The 11524-nt window shown below is 46.7% G+C and overlaps 1 protein-coding gene across 5 annotated transcripts in view; it reads right to left on the minus strand.

Moving 5' to 3' along the window:
• Positions 1–9961, minus strand: part of STON2 (stonin 2) — a 144425-nt gene extending 134464 nt beyond the window's left edge. For 2 of the 5 annotated variants that reach the window (XM_072762176.1, XM_072762173.1), the window contains exon 1: positions 9811–9932. The gene's annotated coding sequence lies outside the window, so the exon portion shown is untranslated. Of the gene's footprint in view, positions 1–9810 lie in introns of all 5 variants that reach the window. The other 3 variants (XM_072762175.1, XM_072762174.1, XM_072762172.1) reach the window with 3 other exon arrangements.
• Positions 9962–11524: the final 1563 nt, after the last annotated feature.

The following is an 11524-nucleotide window of genomic DNA, read 5'->3' on the forward strand; positions in this document are numbered from 1 at the left end:
TTTCTAGCAGGGATTTAGAAACCAACCACATCGTGATGTGTATTTGGTCCTGCCACCACTAATAGTTATATTTCTCTTGGTGGATGTCTCACTGACGGTAACTCTTGCAAAAGAGAAAAGCCACAAGTTCAAAGCATATAAACCATAAATGCAAACATAGCAGACATGCTAATTAGAGAATCTAGAGAAAGACTGCAGAATCTGATTCTCCCTGCCTCTGGATTCTTATTTAGGTCTGACAGGGAGCCTTTTTACTATTTGAGTGAAGTCAAGTGTCTTGGATGCATTTTCCAATCAAGTGTCCAGTTAGAGTTTAAAACAGTGAGGGAAAAAAAAATAAAAAATAAAAAATAAATAGAACAGTGAGGGAGGATCAGTTAGTTTACTAGAAAAAAGCGAGAGCCTTCTTACCCGGCTCACAGGACGAAGGGCATATATGAGGTTAGTGTATGTATAGTGTACAATATTGAAATGCTGTCAAGGCCAGGATATCCATTTTCTCTGTATTTCAGTTTTCAGGTCTCTGAATGCTTATGTATCTGCGATTCACATAACCAACTGCCACACACACACAGGCCAGACTTGATTTCTGGGTGCAGTTTCAATTACAGAGAAAGCATACATGGCTGACATATGTGTGCAAAATTTATTGCAGTACCTTGTTGACCTCTTTTACCTTCAGGAAGAACCAAAAAACCACAGCAGTATGGGTTAAATTAAAATGTGGTTTTCAGTTCAGGGGAAATGCAAAGGGTTTTTAAAACTGTATGAGCTGTCACCGCTCTTCACTTCCAACATGCCAGCCTGAACAGTGAGAATTTTACAGTGATAAAGCAATTAACAGCCTCATAGCATTGATAAAGCTGCACTCACTGAGCTCTCAAATTTCTGAGATGGGCATTTTTACTACCAGTTCCCATCTCCAGGAAACTGAGACTCAAGACGATTAAGTCTAAGTAGCCTGCCGAATGGCACCAAGGTAGGAAGAGGTCAAGTTATATCTGACCCTAGTCTATGGACTCTGAAGTCCAAGCATTATAGAGCTCAAATGATAATCTCTCCAAAGGACACACTAGCATGATAGTTCATTTACACTAGTGAATGAAGAAAAGAACACACTGGAAAAGCAGAACGGGTTTGCCTTTTCCACTGGAGCTAGAATACCCCCCAGGGCCCTATCTCTTAGGTCTAGTTTAATCCCTAAGTGGCTTTAGCTCCCATCTATAGCTGGGGACCCCATGCAGATGTGTCCAGCCCTGGCTTCTCCTTTGACTCTGGTGCCCACTGAGCACCTTCCCTTCCATGTTTAATAAGCCTCTCAAAGGTCCATATCCATAACTGAACAGCTACGTTCCCTCCACAGCTGCTCTACCAGAAGCCTTCCCCACCCAACATGATGGCAGCTCTGTCTTTGCAGTAGGCCTGGTCAAAAACATCAAGGCACCCCGGGCCTCCTTCTTCCTCCTACACAGTTTCTCTCATGTTCGTTTTACAAAAAGACAAGTATACAAATAGATTTCTCCTATGCTTCTTTAAAAAGGCAAGCTCCCCTGTCAGGAGCATCGTTCCAAAAGCAGTTCGGTGAGCTTCATCCGTCAGAGCACTGTCTACCAATGTACAATGATGTTCACCTACCACTTTTTACGTACTACTTGATAAAACACTTGTGCAATGCTTCCTATCTCCCAGACACTGGTCTCAAAGGGCTTTACATCTAAAGAATTCATCTGATCCTCAGTAAGAACTCTCTGAAGGAAGCACCATTATTATTGCCACTCTATAGATAGGAAACTAAGACACAGGGAAGTTAAACAGACCACAATTCAAACCTGGTCTGTCTGGCTCTGGAGTCCATGCTCTTAACCACTTCACCACGCTCCATCTATGAAACATACTTTTCCCTCTGTAAGTACAGAAATGCACTTTACTTTGCTTTCTTAGGGCCGGGACTGACTGCACATTGTCTGTCCTCTTCATAGGAAACTGGTAACCAAATGACAAGAGACCAAAGCCCCTTATCCCATGGGCACTGTGCTGTGATAAGCCAAGTCATTCAGCCGAGTCTCATATGTGACAGCAAATGACTCTGCCTCCTTGGAACTGCCTCCGCAAGGCCTGCTCGGGGATCAGGAACTGAACCCCAATTGACAGCAGAGCAGGAGAGCTCCAGGGCCCCAAAAGGCAAGGGATGGTGCAGCTGGAGGGGTTGCTGTGGATGATTCTGCCCACCTGGGCCAATGAGGCTGCTGGTGAGTGACTGGGATATGCTGAATTTACTCAAATGGATCGTCCCAACAGCCTCCCTCCCCTCCCCCCCAGTTTAGATGATACTCTAATACCAAAAATATTGAGAAAGAAATAGGTAAGAAGAAGAGAAGCAAGTGAAGTTGAGAGAAGAAAAGAGAGGTATAAGCAAACTTCAACAGCCCTGCTGACAATGTGAACCACCAGAGCAAAAACAAGGACAGTTTTCCTTCTAGCAGGATCTCTGTGCCCAGAGTGCGTGGATAGCCACCGTTAACTCTCTAGAGCACTTTTCCTTTTGTTTCCAGATACAATAGTGACTAAAGCCACAGCTTCTAGAACTAAGAGGTTCAGGTGGGGCCCTATCTCCATTACAACCTCTGACAGATTACTTAACCCCGTCAATACTACTAATTCCAGACCTCACAGAGTTGAGGAGGAAATGAAGTAAGATCATGTGGAGTCAAATGCTAGCAGAAGACCTGGAACACAGTAAAACTCGATGAATGGCAGCTACGGAGAGTGATTTTGATAATTTCAATAACAAAAGTTGTTCATACCTTTCAATCGTGTAGAGTCTTACGTAGAAGGAAATGTAGGGACAAAGAAGGTTGTAGAAAAAATTAATACTTTATGTTCGGCCACGACTGGGAAAATACACAAGTAAAACTGTATTTTTGACGGCTCTGTCTCATGCACTTAAATAATGTACAAGTGAAAAGGCTGGTCACCACCAGCTATGTATGGATCCCCCTAGCCTTATCCACTTAACTATGGTATTATAATCTTTCTCCTTTAAAAACTCAGGAAAGACAGACAAACATATTCAGTTTCTAAAGCAAACAAAGGAATAAAATCTGTTTTCATTTAAAGCATCTCACTTTTTTTTTTAAGCAATTAGCTAACTTCAAAGGGCAACCAATGGAGTGATTTTATCAAGCTGGCAAGGGTCTGGTGTCTCACTTCAAAGTTCGGGCAGATTGAAAGCCACCGATAATCCTGCTATACTGGCTGGCATTTGGCACAAAAAGTGCTGAGAATGCCAGTTCATTCAAATGGTGTGTGTGTGTGTGTGTGTGCGCACGCACAGACCCACAGCACGAAAATGGTACTTCTTTCAGTGAGAGCCAGGGTTAAGCCTGAAAGAGAAGGGTATAATTACCCCACCCCCAAATTAAAATTAACAAGGGTCTTTTGGGGTTACAGCTGAGGACCTCCATGGGATATGAGAGTAGATGGAGAAAGCCCTCATTAAATAGAAGGGGCCCCAAGGGCTTCATGCCCCCATCCCTGTGAATATCTGTAAAGCAACCTAAGTGAGACACCACCAAATGTCAGGGGAGGTGGGACCAGTGAGCACAGAAGTGCCAGGGGATTCCTGTGTGACTTTGAACAAGCTGCTTGACCTTCCTAGGTCATTCCGTAAGCAGAGCGAGACCAACTGCCTGCCAGTTCGAAAGAGTTTATGATAGGATTAGGTTTTATTTATAAAGAGGTTTGACATCCTTAGCTCCAAAGTGCTTCCCTATTAATAAAATGAATGTGTCAAGAGGTCAAGTTAGAGTCCAGTTACTCATCTGCTCACAAATCACCAAGTGGCTCCATTTTTCAGGATGTGCTTACGAACCATCAGAATATTAAAATTAGACAATCACATGACAGTCAAGAAAGGAAGACTTTAAGAAGTGGTCTAAACTCAGACTTCCCTGTCCTCTCCTACTTGGCTTCTTCATTCCAGACACAGAAGTCTAGCTACAGACCTGGAACAAGTAAGTTTGTGCAGATCCATTAGACCCAATGGACCCAGCTGGGGCCCATTCTCTAAAACCCATTGTGTGCACCTAAACTCTATTTCTTCTTCCAATCCAGCACAACTGCTCCTCCATGAACCTTCCCAGCCCAGCACAACCCCAAAAAGATTTCCTGTCTCTGAATTCACAGCATGTGGCGCCCCCTTTGATTATACTGTTAACCTGTTATCTAACTATTATTAATTCTGTAGAAATATTATGTCCTTTCTCTTTCAGATTAAAGGCTGTGTCAAAAGAATAAGCATCACACTTCTCTGAATTCCTCACATTTTCCCCAGAGCCTTGCACCCAGAAGATGCCCAATGCCATTCCCAAGAAGCCACCTTTCAAAGATTTTACTGGGCCATCAGCAATCTGCAAAGTAGCTTTACACTCATGAGGAGGATATTGCACAAAGAACATTAACCTTCTCGTACCTGTTAGTAAAGCCACCTCAGAGCACAAGTCGGGGTTAGCTTGAGGCCGGCTGGGATGGTGGAGGTATACACAATGAATAAAAAATTCAAAGGGCTTTTTGAGTTTTCAACCTTGCCCTCCTCTTATCTGGCTCTAGAACTCTGGCCAACTGTTTCTCATTATTTTAAGATTTTTATTTATTTATTTATTCATGAGAGACACACACAGAGAGAGAGAGAGAGAGAGAGAGAGAGAGAGGCAGAGACACAGGCAGAGGGAGAAGCAGGCTCCATACAGGGAGCCCGATGTGGGACTCAATCCGGAGTCTCCAGGATCAGGCCCTGGGCTGAAGGCGCCGCTAAACCGCTGAGCCCCCTGGGCTGCCCCAACTGTTTCTCATTAATCCCATTTCCAAAAACCAGTGAGAGCACAAGAAACCTACCTCTTGAAACTGCTAGAGATGTGAAAAAAAATATATATATATATATGACACAATGAACATTTATTCAACATAAACACAGAGAGGATGCTATTTATGTCATGGTTTGATGTGCATTTTTCTTAATATCAAATTACCTCATAAATACTATCGAATGGGGGAAAAGTAACATTTTCTACTGAATATGTTCAGCATTTTAGATCCCTACTGGCTAGTTTAAGTGTCCCTTCCTTCACTGACTCTCACTCAGGCCTGGGGTTTTGTCTGCTACATCTTTTGCAACTTTAGACCCAAGTTTCCTGGAGACGTGAGATTGAGGGAGCTATAGGGTTTCACTGTAGAGCTGACCAGGGGAAGGCCAAGTCTGCAGGAGGAAGTGAAACAGCTGGCTTTCCAAAATTACCTGAAGAGGGAAACAGATCAGACCAACAGAGATGGCCTAAGGCCTCCTGGTCAGAGGTCATGGTTCCAAACTTTCTCACCCACCTCGGGAGGTATGCAGAATCCTAGGGAATTCTCCTGTTTCAGAAAGCACCTCTTCTAGATGTGGTTTGTCAAATCTCAATTAGGAAAAGGGTCTTTTCAAATATTACTTCATTTTATAGTTTGGGCTCACCCTGACATTTCTTATTTTATACAAATTTCATACACATATAATTTCTAGTACAGTCTACCCACAACACCCCAGTGGACCCTCTTACTGTCATACCTCCTTGAAACAAACACTGTAACCTGCTGGCTAGCATTCAAAATGCTGACTCTGAAAGTATTTCATGTATTCACATGGTGTGAGCAGGCATATCACTGATTATCTGAACCCGGGCAGAGCTAAGACTTTTTCTACACCCAGAATTGAGAAAAATATAGTGAAAAGAAAACAAACCCTCACTATGTTTTATTTCTTGTGTCATATTGTACATGCCAACATATTTTCTCCTTCACGTCCATTCTTGGAATGCTCTCTCATTACAGGAGTGGTGAGTCACAGCTAAAGGAATTGTTGCGACTTGTTCCACCCATTAGTATAAGCTAAACTATGGACATCTTGAGTTCTCAAGGGGTTATTTATCTTGGGAGGGCTGATCACAGTTTGCATGATCATATGGTACAGATGTTTATTCATGAAGATGACCTCAAGTGAAGCAAGAAATTTCTTGGTCCGACTATTTTAAAATTCAGCCAGATGTCCACCCAGTGGGCAAACCCTGGTTCCAGAAGAAATTAAAACTGAGATGACAAGAATTGTGATGGATCAGGACTGGAGTTCGCTGACAGACTTGAGTGAGAGGTCTGGAGCCAAACAAAAGGGTGTGTGCTCCCTGATGGGGGGGGGGGGGGGATGGGGGAGGCGAGTCAGGGCAGGATTACAAAGGGAGGGGATAAAGTAGCACATATGTTTCTTCTGTGAATCCGAGCTTCTTTCATTTCCTTAAGATGAGAATTATATCTGCAATTTTATATAAACCCAGAGACTCAGTCACTCTTACAGACCCCACTGCCACTACCAGCCTTCGGCAAATCCGTCAAATGGAAAATGCTACAATCTTCCAGATTCTTCCTCCTTCCATTAGGCCCTTCTATTCAGGCCTTTCCCTCAACCACATCTTTAATTTCTCCCTTTAGTTCCATGGTTTTTGAAGTGTGGACTTTGGACCGACAGCATCAGCCTCACCTGAGCACTTGTCAGAAATGTTAATTCCCAGGTGCCACCCCGGACGTATTGACTAAGAAATCCTAGGGGTGGGACCCACAAATCTGTTTTTCTCAAGGGCTCTGGGTGATTCTGAGGCACACTGAAGTTTGAGAAACACTGCTTTAGGTGACATTATGAAATAATGACTTTAGGATGAGAGCATGTGCATTTTAGGAGGAGAGGACTTACAAAGAAGGAAATAATTTTCATATCAGTGGAATCTCAAGGCATATCACAGATAGGGAGATTTGAGGCTGCTGAATTCATTGAGGCCCCCACCATCTCTCACCTTTAATTTTACCTATCTTCGTTTTCGACCCACATTGCCTCTAGAGACATGTGCTTAGCCCGAAAAATCTGAGAGTGTCAAATCCGAAATTAAAACCCTTTAGTGGCTGCTCTTTGGCCCATAAGATAAAGTTCCAAACCCCTGGCACATGTTCCAGGGTCCTTCATCATCTGCTCTGTGCCACCTCCCTGGTCCTGTCACTTCTGCACTGTCCCTTCTACTCAGCCATGCCTCACTGTCTGCAATTCAAAACAAACCATTCCCCATACCACTGACACTGGGTTGGGCTATGTGACTTACCTTGGCCAATGGCATAAGAATTGAAGTAATCTGCTACTTCTGAGCAGATATTAAAAGCCACATTTTTGTTTTATCACGTTCTCTTTTTTCCCATTCCCATAAATGAGATTGGTATTGTCCCAGAAAGAGGCTGTTTCTTAAGCCTCTGGGGGACTCAGAATGCAAGGAGATAAGGAGCAGAACCATTGACCTGCACTGGACATACAGCATAAGTGAGAAATAAACCTTGTAAGCCATTGAGATACGGGGGTTGTTATTTTGCCTAAGCTGACCATTACGGCACACTTGGTCTCCCATTGCCTCTCTGTCTGGAATGTCTCTCTCCTCTGCTCTTTCCTTCCAATCCTACCTCAATCCTATCTTCATAAGAAACTTGCTTATCATTCTATATTCAGCTCAGGTGTTATCCTCTCAATCAAGTCTTTTTTTGTTCCTAGGTATTACAGATCGACTCCCACCTGCAGGATCCCCTTTGGATGCTACAGGCCTGTAACTATGTCCTTGGAACTTTGCTGGGGACTTTCCATTCATTAGTACCATCCTTAGAACTCCTCTTAAAAAAAAAGAAAAAGAAAAAGAAAACTGAGCCCTCATTTTACAGAGTGAGAGACTTTGGCTCAGAAAAGCAAGGCAACTTGTCCAGGTTTCCTAACCATGGGCCACAGAAACAGAGTTTTCACAGAGTGTGGGTCTGGCTCTGAGCTCAGCAATCTTTCCTGTGCCCCACACACCTCCCTCCCTCCTCCATCAGCAAGCTTTCAGATCCTCCCATTCTGAGCCAGTAAAAGTCTCCCTATCAACAACTTAAAAGGATGTGGAATTAATTTGACACTTGAAAGACTTGCATCTGGAAGTGGGCTTCTTACCCCCTGAGAAGATAATCACTTTCTCTAAGTGGATGGATTTATTCGAAGGCTCCTGGCAGATGCGCATTTTGTACCTTTCCCAGGTAGTGTGGTGTGATAAGACAGGCAGAGTCCCACTGACACTGCCTTATGGAACATCTGGATGGGTCCTTTCAGGTTTGTCATAAAGTAGGATGCTAAGTTCAGAATTCCAAGTAAGTCAGCCACACATTGATATTTTAGGTAAACGAACAAGGAAAAGAAAAGCGTAGAAAAGTGACATAGTGGCAAGGAACTGAAGTAGACCACCCAAGTCACACACTGGAATTACTGCCTAACATGAGAACTACAATTTTAGGTTTCTAAGAGCTGCTGGCATTTTGTTGTGTGGTTGGGTTTTTTATTTGTTTTTCTCCTCCTTCCCTTCTCTTTAAACTCTTTTAACCGAGGACTGAAAAGTAGAACCTTCAAGTCCTCCCCCATCAGTCATACCAATCAAAGATGAGCATTCAACAAAGTTACCAAGATATTCTCCTCATGCAACATTCATAACAATCCAAAACAAAATTTTTCAAGCTTTACAACGCTTTTCTCGATTACTAATTGGAGTCCATTTATATCTTCACCATTCCAACAGGTTTTTTTCTTTTTTTTAATCCCTCAAAGGATGTATTACCTTTAAAGGATCTCCTTTAAAGGTAACATTAACGATTGCATTTTTCCCCTGTGAGTTCAGAGCTCCAAATGGTCACCGGGCCAGTTAGGATACATCTGATTCATTCTTTAAAAGACCATCCACTCCGAATAACAATAAAAGCCAGCAGTTATTGGGTACTTAGCTTTGTGTTGGATGTCTCCCCCCCCCCCGCCCCCCCGCAGTGGTTTATTTAATCCTCAAAACAACGCTATGGAGCAAATGCAATCATCTATCAGCACCTTTTACAGATTAGTAGAGTGAGGCACATGGAGCATGAAGGACCTGCCTGAGAGAGAGAGAGTCTGTCCCTTACAGAGGCCAGGAGCTGCTGCACAAGACGATGGTTAATGATTCACCCAGAGCCCTCAGGGAGCTCCTTTCAGCAGGGGCAACAGATGCACTTACACATTCTCCCTCTCTGTCTGTCTGTCTGTCCCTCTGTCTCTCTTTCATCTTCAACTCTTCTTCACCCAGCAAGAGGCGGGTGTCCAACAAATTGCTTGGCAACGCGCGGAGCAAACTCCATCCAAAGCCCGGGTCCGCCGGGTCCAGCCGCCTCTGGGCGCTGTCCAGCGGGCAGAGCGCCTGAGAGGCCAGGCAGGGGTCCTGTCTCCGGACACCCCAAGGTGAGGCGCAACGCCAGGGCCGGGATTTCACGCGGGCAGGGCTGGAAGGGGGAGGGGAAGGCACTGTCCCCGGGGACACCTGTTGCCGCCTCCCCACTCGGGCCAATAAAGATGCCGCGGGGACTCACACCTCCGAGAAGACACCCGTCGGCAAACAGTGTCCCCGTGTGGGTGAGGGAGTCGCAGGTGTCTTCCCCGACGACCCCCCCACCTCGCCCGCCTCGGGCGGGCTCACTTCACCCCCTCCCACCCCTGGACGCCAGCGGCTGGTGGAAATGTCGCGCCCCCCACCCCCGGGCTCCGACCGAGGCAGGCGCGGAGGGGTGGGGGCCCGAGGGGCGAGGGGCGGCACCCGCGGCGCTAGGACCCCGCGGCGGCTCGCCCCCGCCCCCGCCCGCTCCACCTGCGGAGCCCCCCCCCCCCCCGGCGGGGCACGCTCGCCCGCCAGCGCGGAGCGCGGGCGCCGTTACCTGCGACGCCGCCTGCACCGTCCGGAGCGCCTGCCGGAAGGCCGCCGCGGGAGAGCAGCCGGGCCGGCCCGGGGAGCGATCCTCGGCGCGCCCCGCCGCTCCCGCTGCCCTCCCTCGCGGCCGCAGCGCCGCCGCCGGCTCCCGGCTCTCTAGGCTCGCTCCGCGCCCGCCGGCTCCTGGCGCCGCTCCCGCCGCCCCTGATTGGCCGCCGCGCGCGCCCGAGCCGCGCCCTGATTGGACGGCCCGGAGCCGGGGCGGGGCGATGGGCGGGGCGCCGCCTGGACCCGCTCCCGGTGCCCGCGGCGCCGCAGCCCCGCGTCCCGGCTGCACCGCCCCGCGGAGATGCAGGCACCGAGCCGGGCCCCTGCAGCCCCGCGCCGAGCAGTAGCACGAGGAGCCTGCGGGTGGCGGAGAGTGGGGATCGCCTTGGGACCCCTCCCATACCCCATACGAGGGCTGGACGGGGCGGGGGGGGGTCCTTGCTCCTCGGGCCTCACTCCTGCGTGGGATTTTGACTTCGTGTTCATTTTTATGCTTTTTGCTGTAAAAGAAAAAAAAAAAAGGCGTAGGACAGTGGCTTGTAAACAGCGGGCGCCAAATTGTGTGTGTGGACGCACGATCTATCTCCAGGTGGTCCAGCCAGAGTCGGCAAAAGGAAGCAACTTGTGCGAGGTCCTAATCGCATTAAATTAGGAGGAGCGAGAAAGATGGTGAGTTAGATCTTCCTTTACAAGGACCTTAATACCCACCTAGGGAAATAAGGCTGAATAATAAAGCTGATAGTAATAATAATAATAATAATAATAGTCATCCTAACTTTTCCATGGCACATATTATTTGCCGAGCACTTTCCTAAATGCTTTGCATATATATTTTTTTTTAAGATTTTATTTATTTATTCATGAGAGACACAGAGAGAGAGAGAGAGAGGGAGAGACACAGGCAGAGGGAGAAGCAGGCTCCATGCAGGGAGCCTGACGTGGGACTCGATCCTAGGACTCTAGGATCAGGCCCTGGGCTGAAGGCGGCGCTAAACCGCTGAGCCACCCGGGCTGCCCTGCTTTGCATATATTAACACAGAAATACAGGAAACAGCCGACCTAGGGATGTCCCATGTCCTGTGAAACGTGTGGCCAAGTGCCATCGGTCTGGAGTGCGAGACATTCGCATCTTGGAAGACACACCAGCAGTCATTCCACGCTGCAGTTAAGAGGCACAAGTTTGAACGGAGAGAGAGCATCGGGAATTAAAATTGTTCTCCTCTTCCATTTCTTCTCCCATAGCTCTTTACCTCCCAACATTTTGTCTCACCTGAACTGGGGCTTCCTAAAGAATAAGAACAACCAGTCTAAATCAGGGTGCTGCCAGAACTTTGTTTTACCACCCATAAAAGGAGCCCCCTCTAAGCATCCGTAGGCAACAGTGAGTAGAAATAAGTAGCACAGTTTACATTTTAGCACCTTTGACGTTGGTTGCACGGGTGCCTTGAAACAAATATGTAACCACTGTCCCACAAGTACTTCCTCTAGTTCTATTCTTCTATGTTGACAGAACTCTAGAGTGAGAAATTTGGGTTGGAGAGAAAGACTGGAGACAAGACCAGTTTGACCTACTTTGTACAGCTTGATTTTTACCCTAGAGTAAGCTTAAGGAGCTCAAGACCCTATTAGGAAATTAGCTTCGTTTTCCCAGTTTATATCAATGGACGAATGAT

This window comes from Vulpes vulpes, chromosome 6, assembly GCF_048418805.1.
Source record: "Vulpes vulpes isolate BD-2025 chromosome 6, VulVul3, whole genome shotgun sequence".
Taxonomy (NCBI): Eukaryota; Metazoa; Chordata; class Mammalia; order Carnivora; family Canidae; genus Vulpes; species Vulpes vulpes.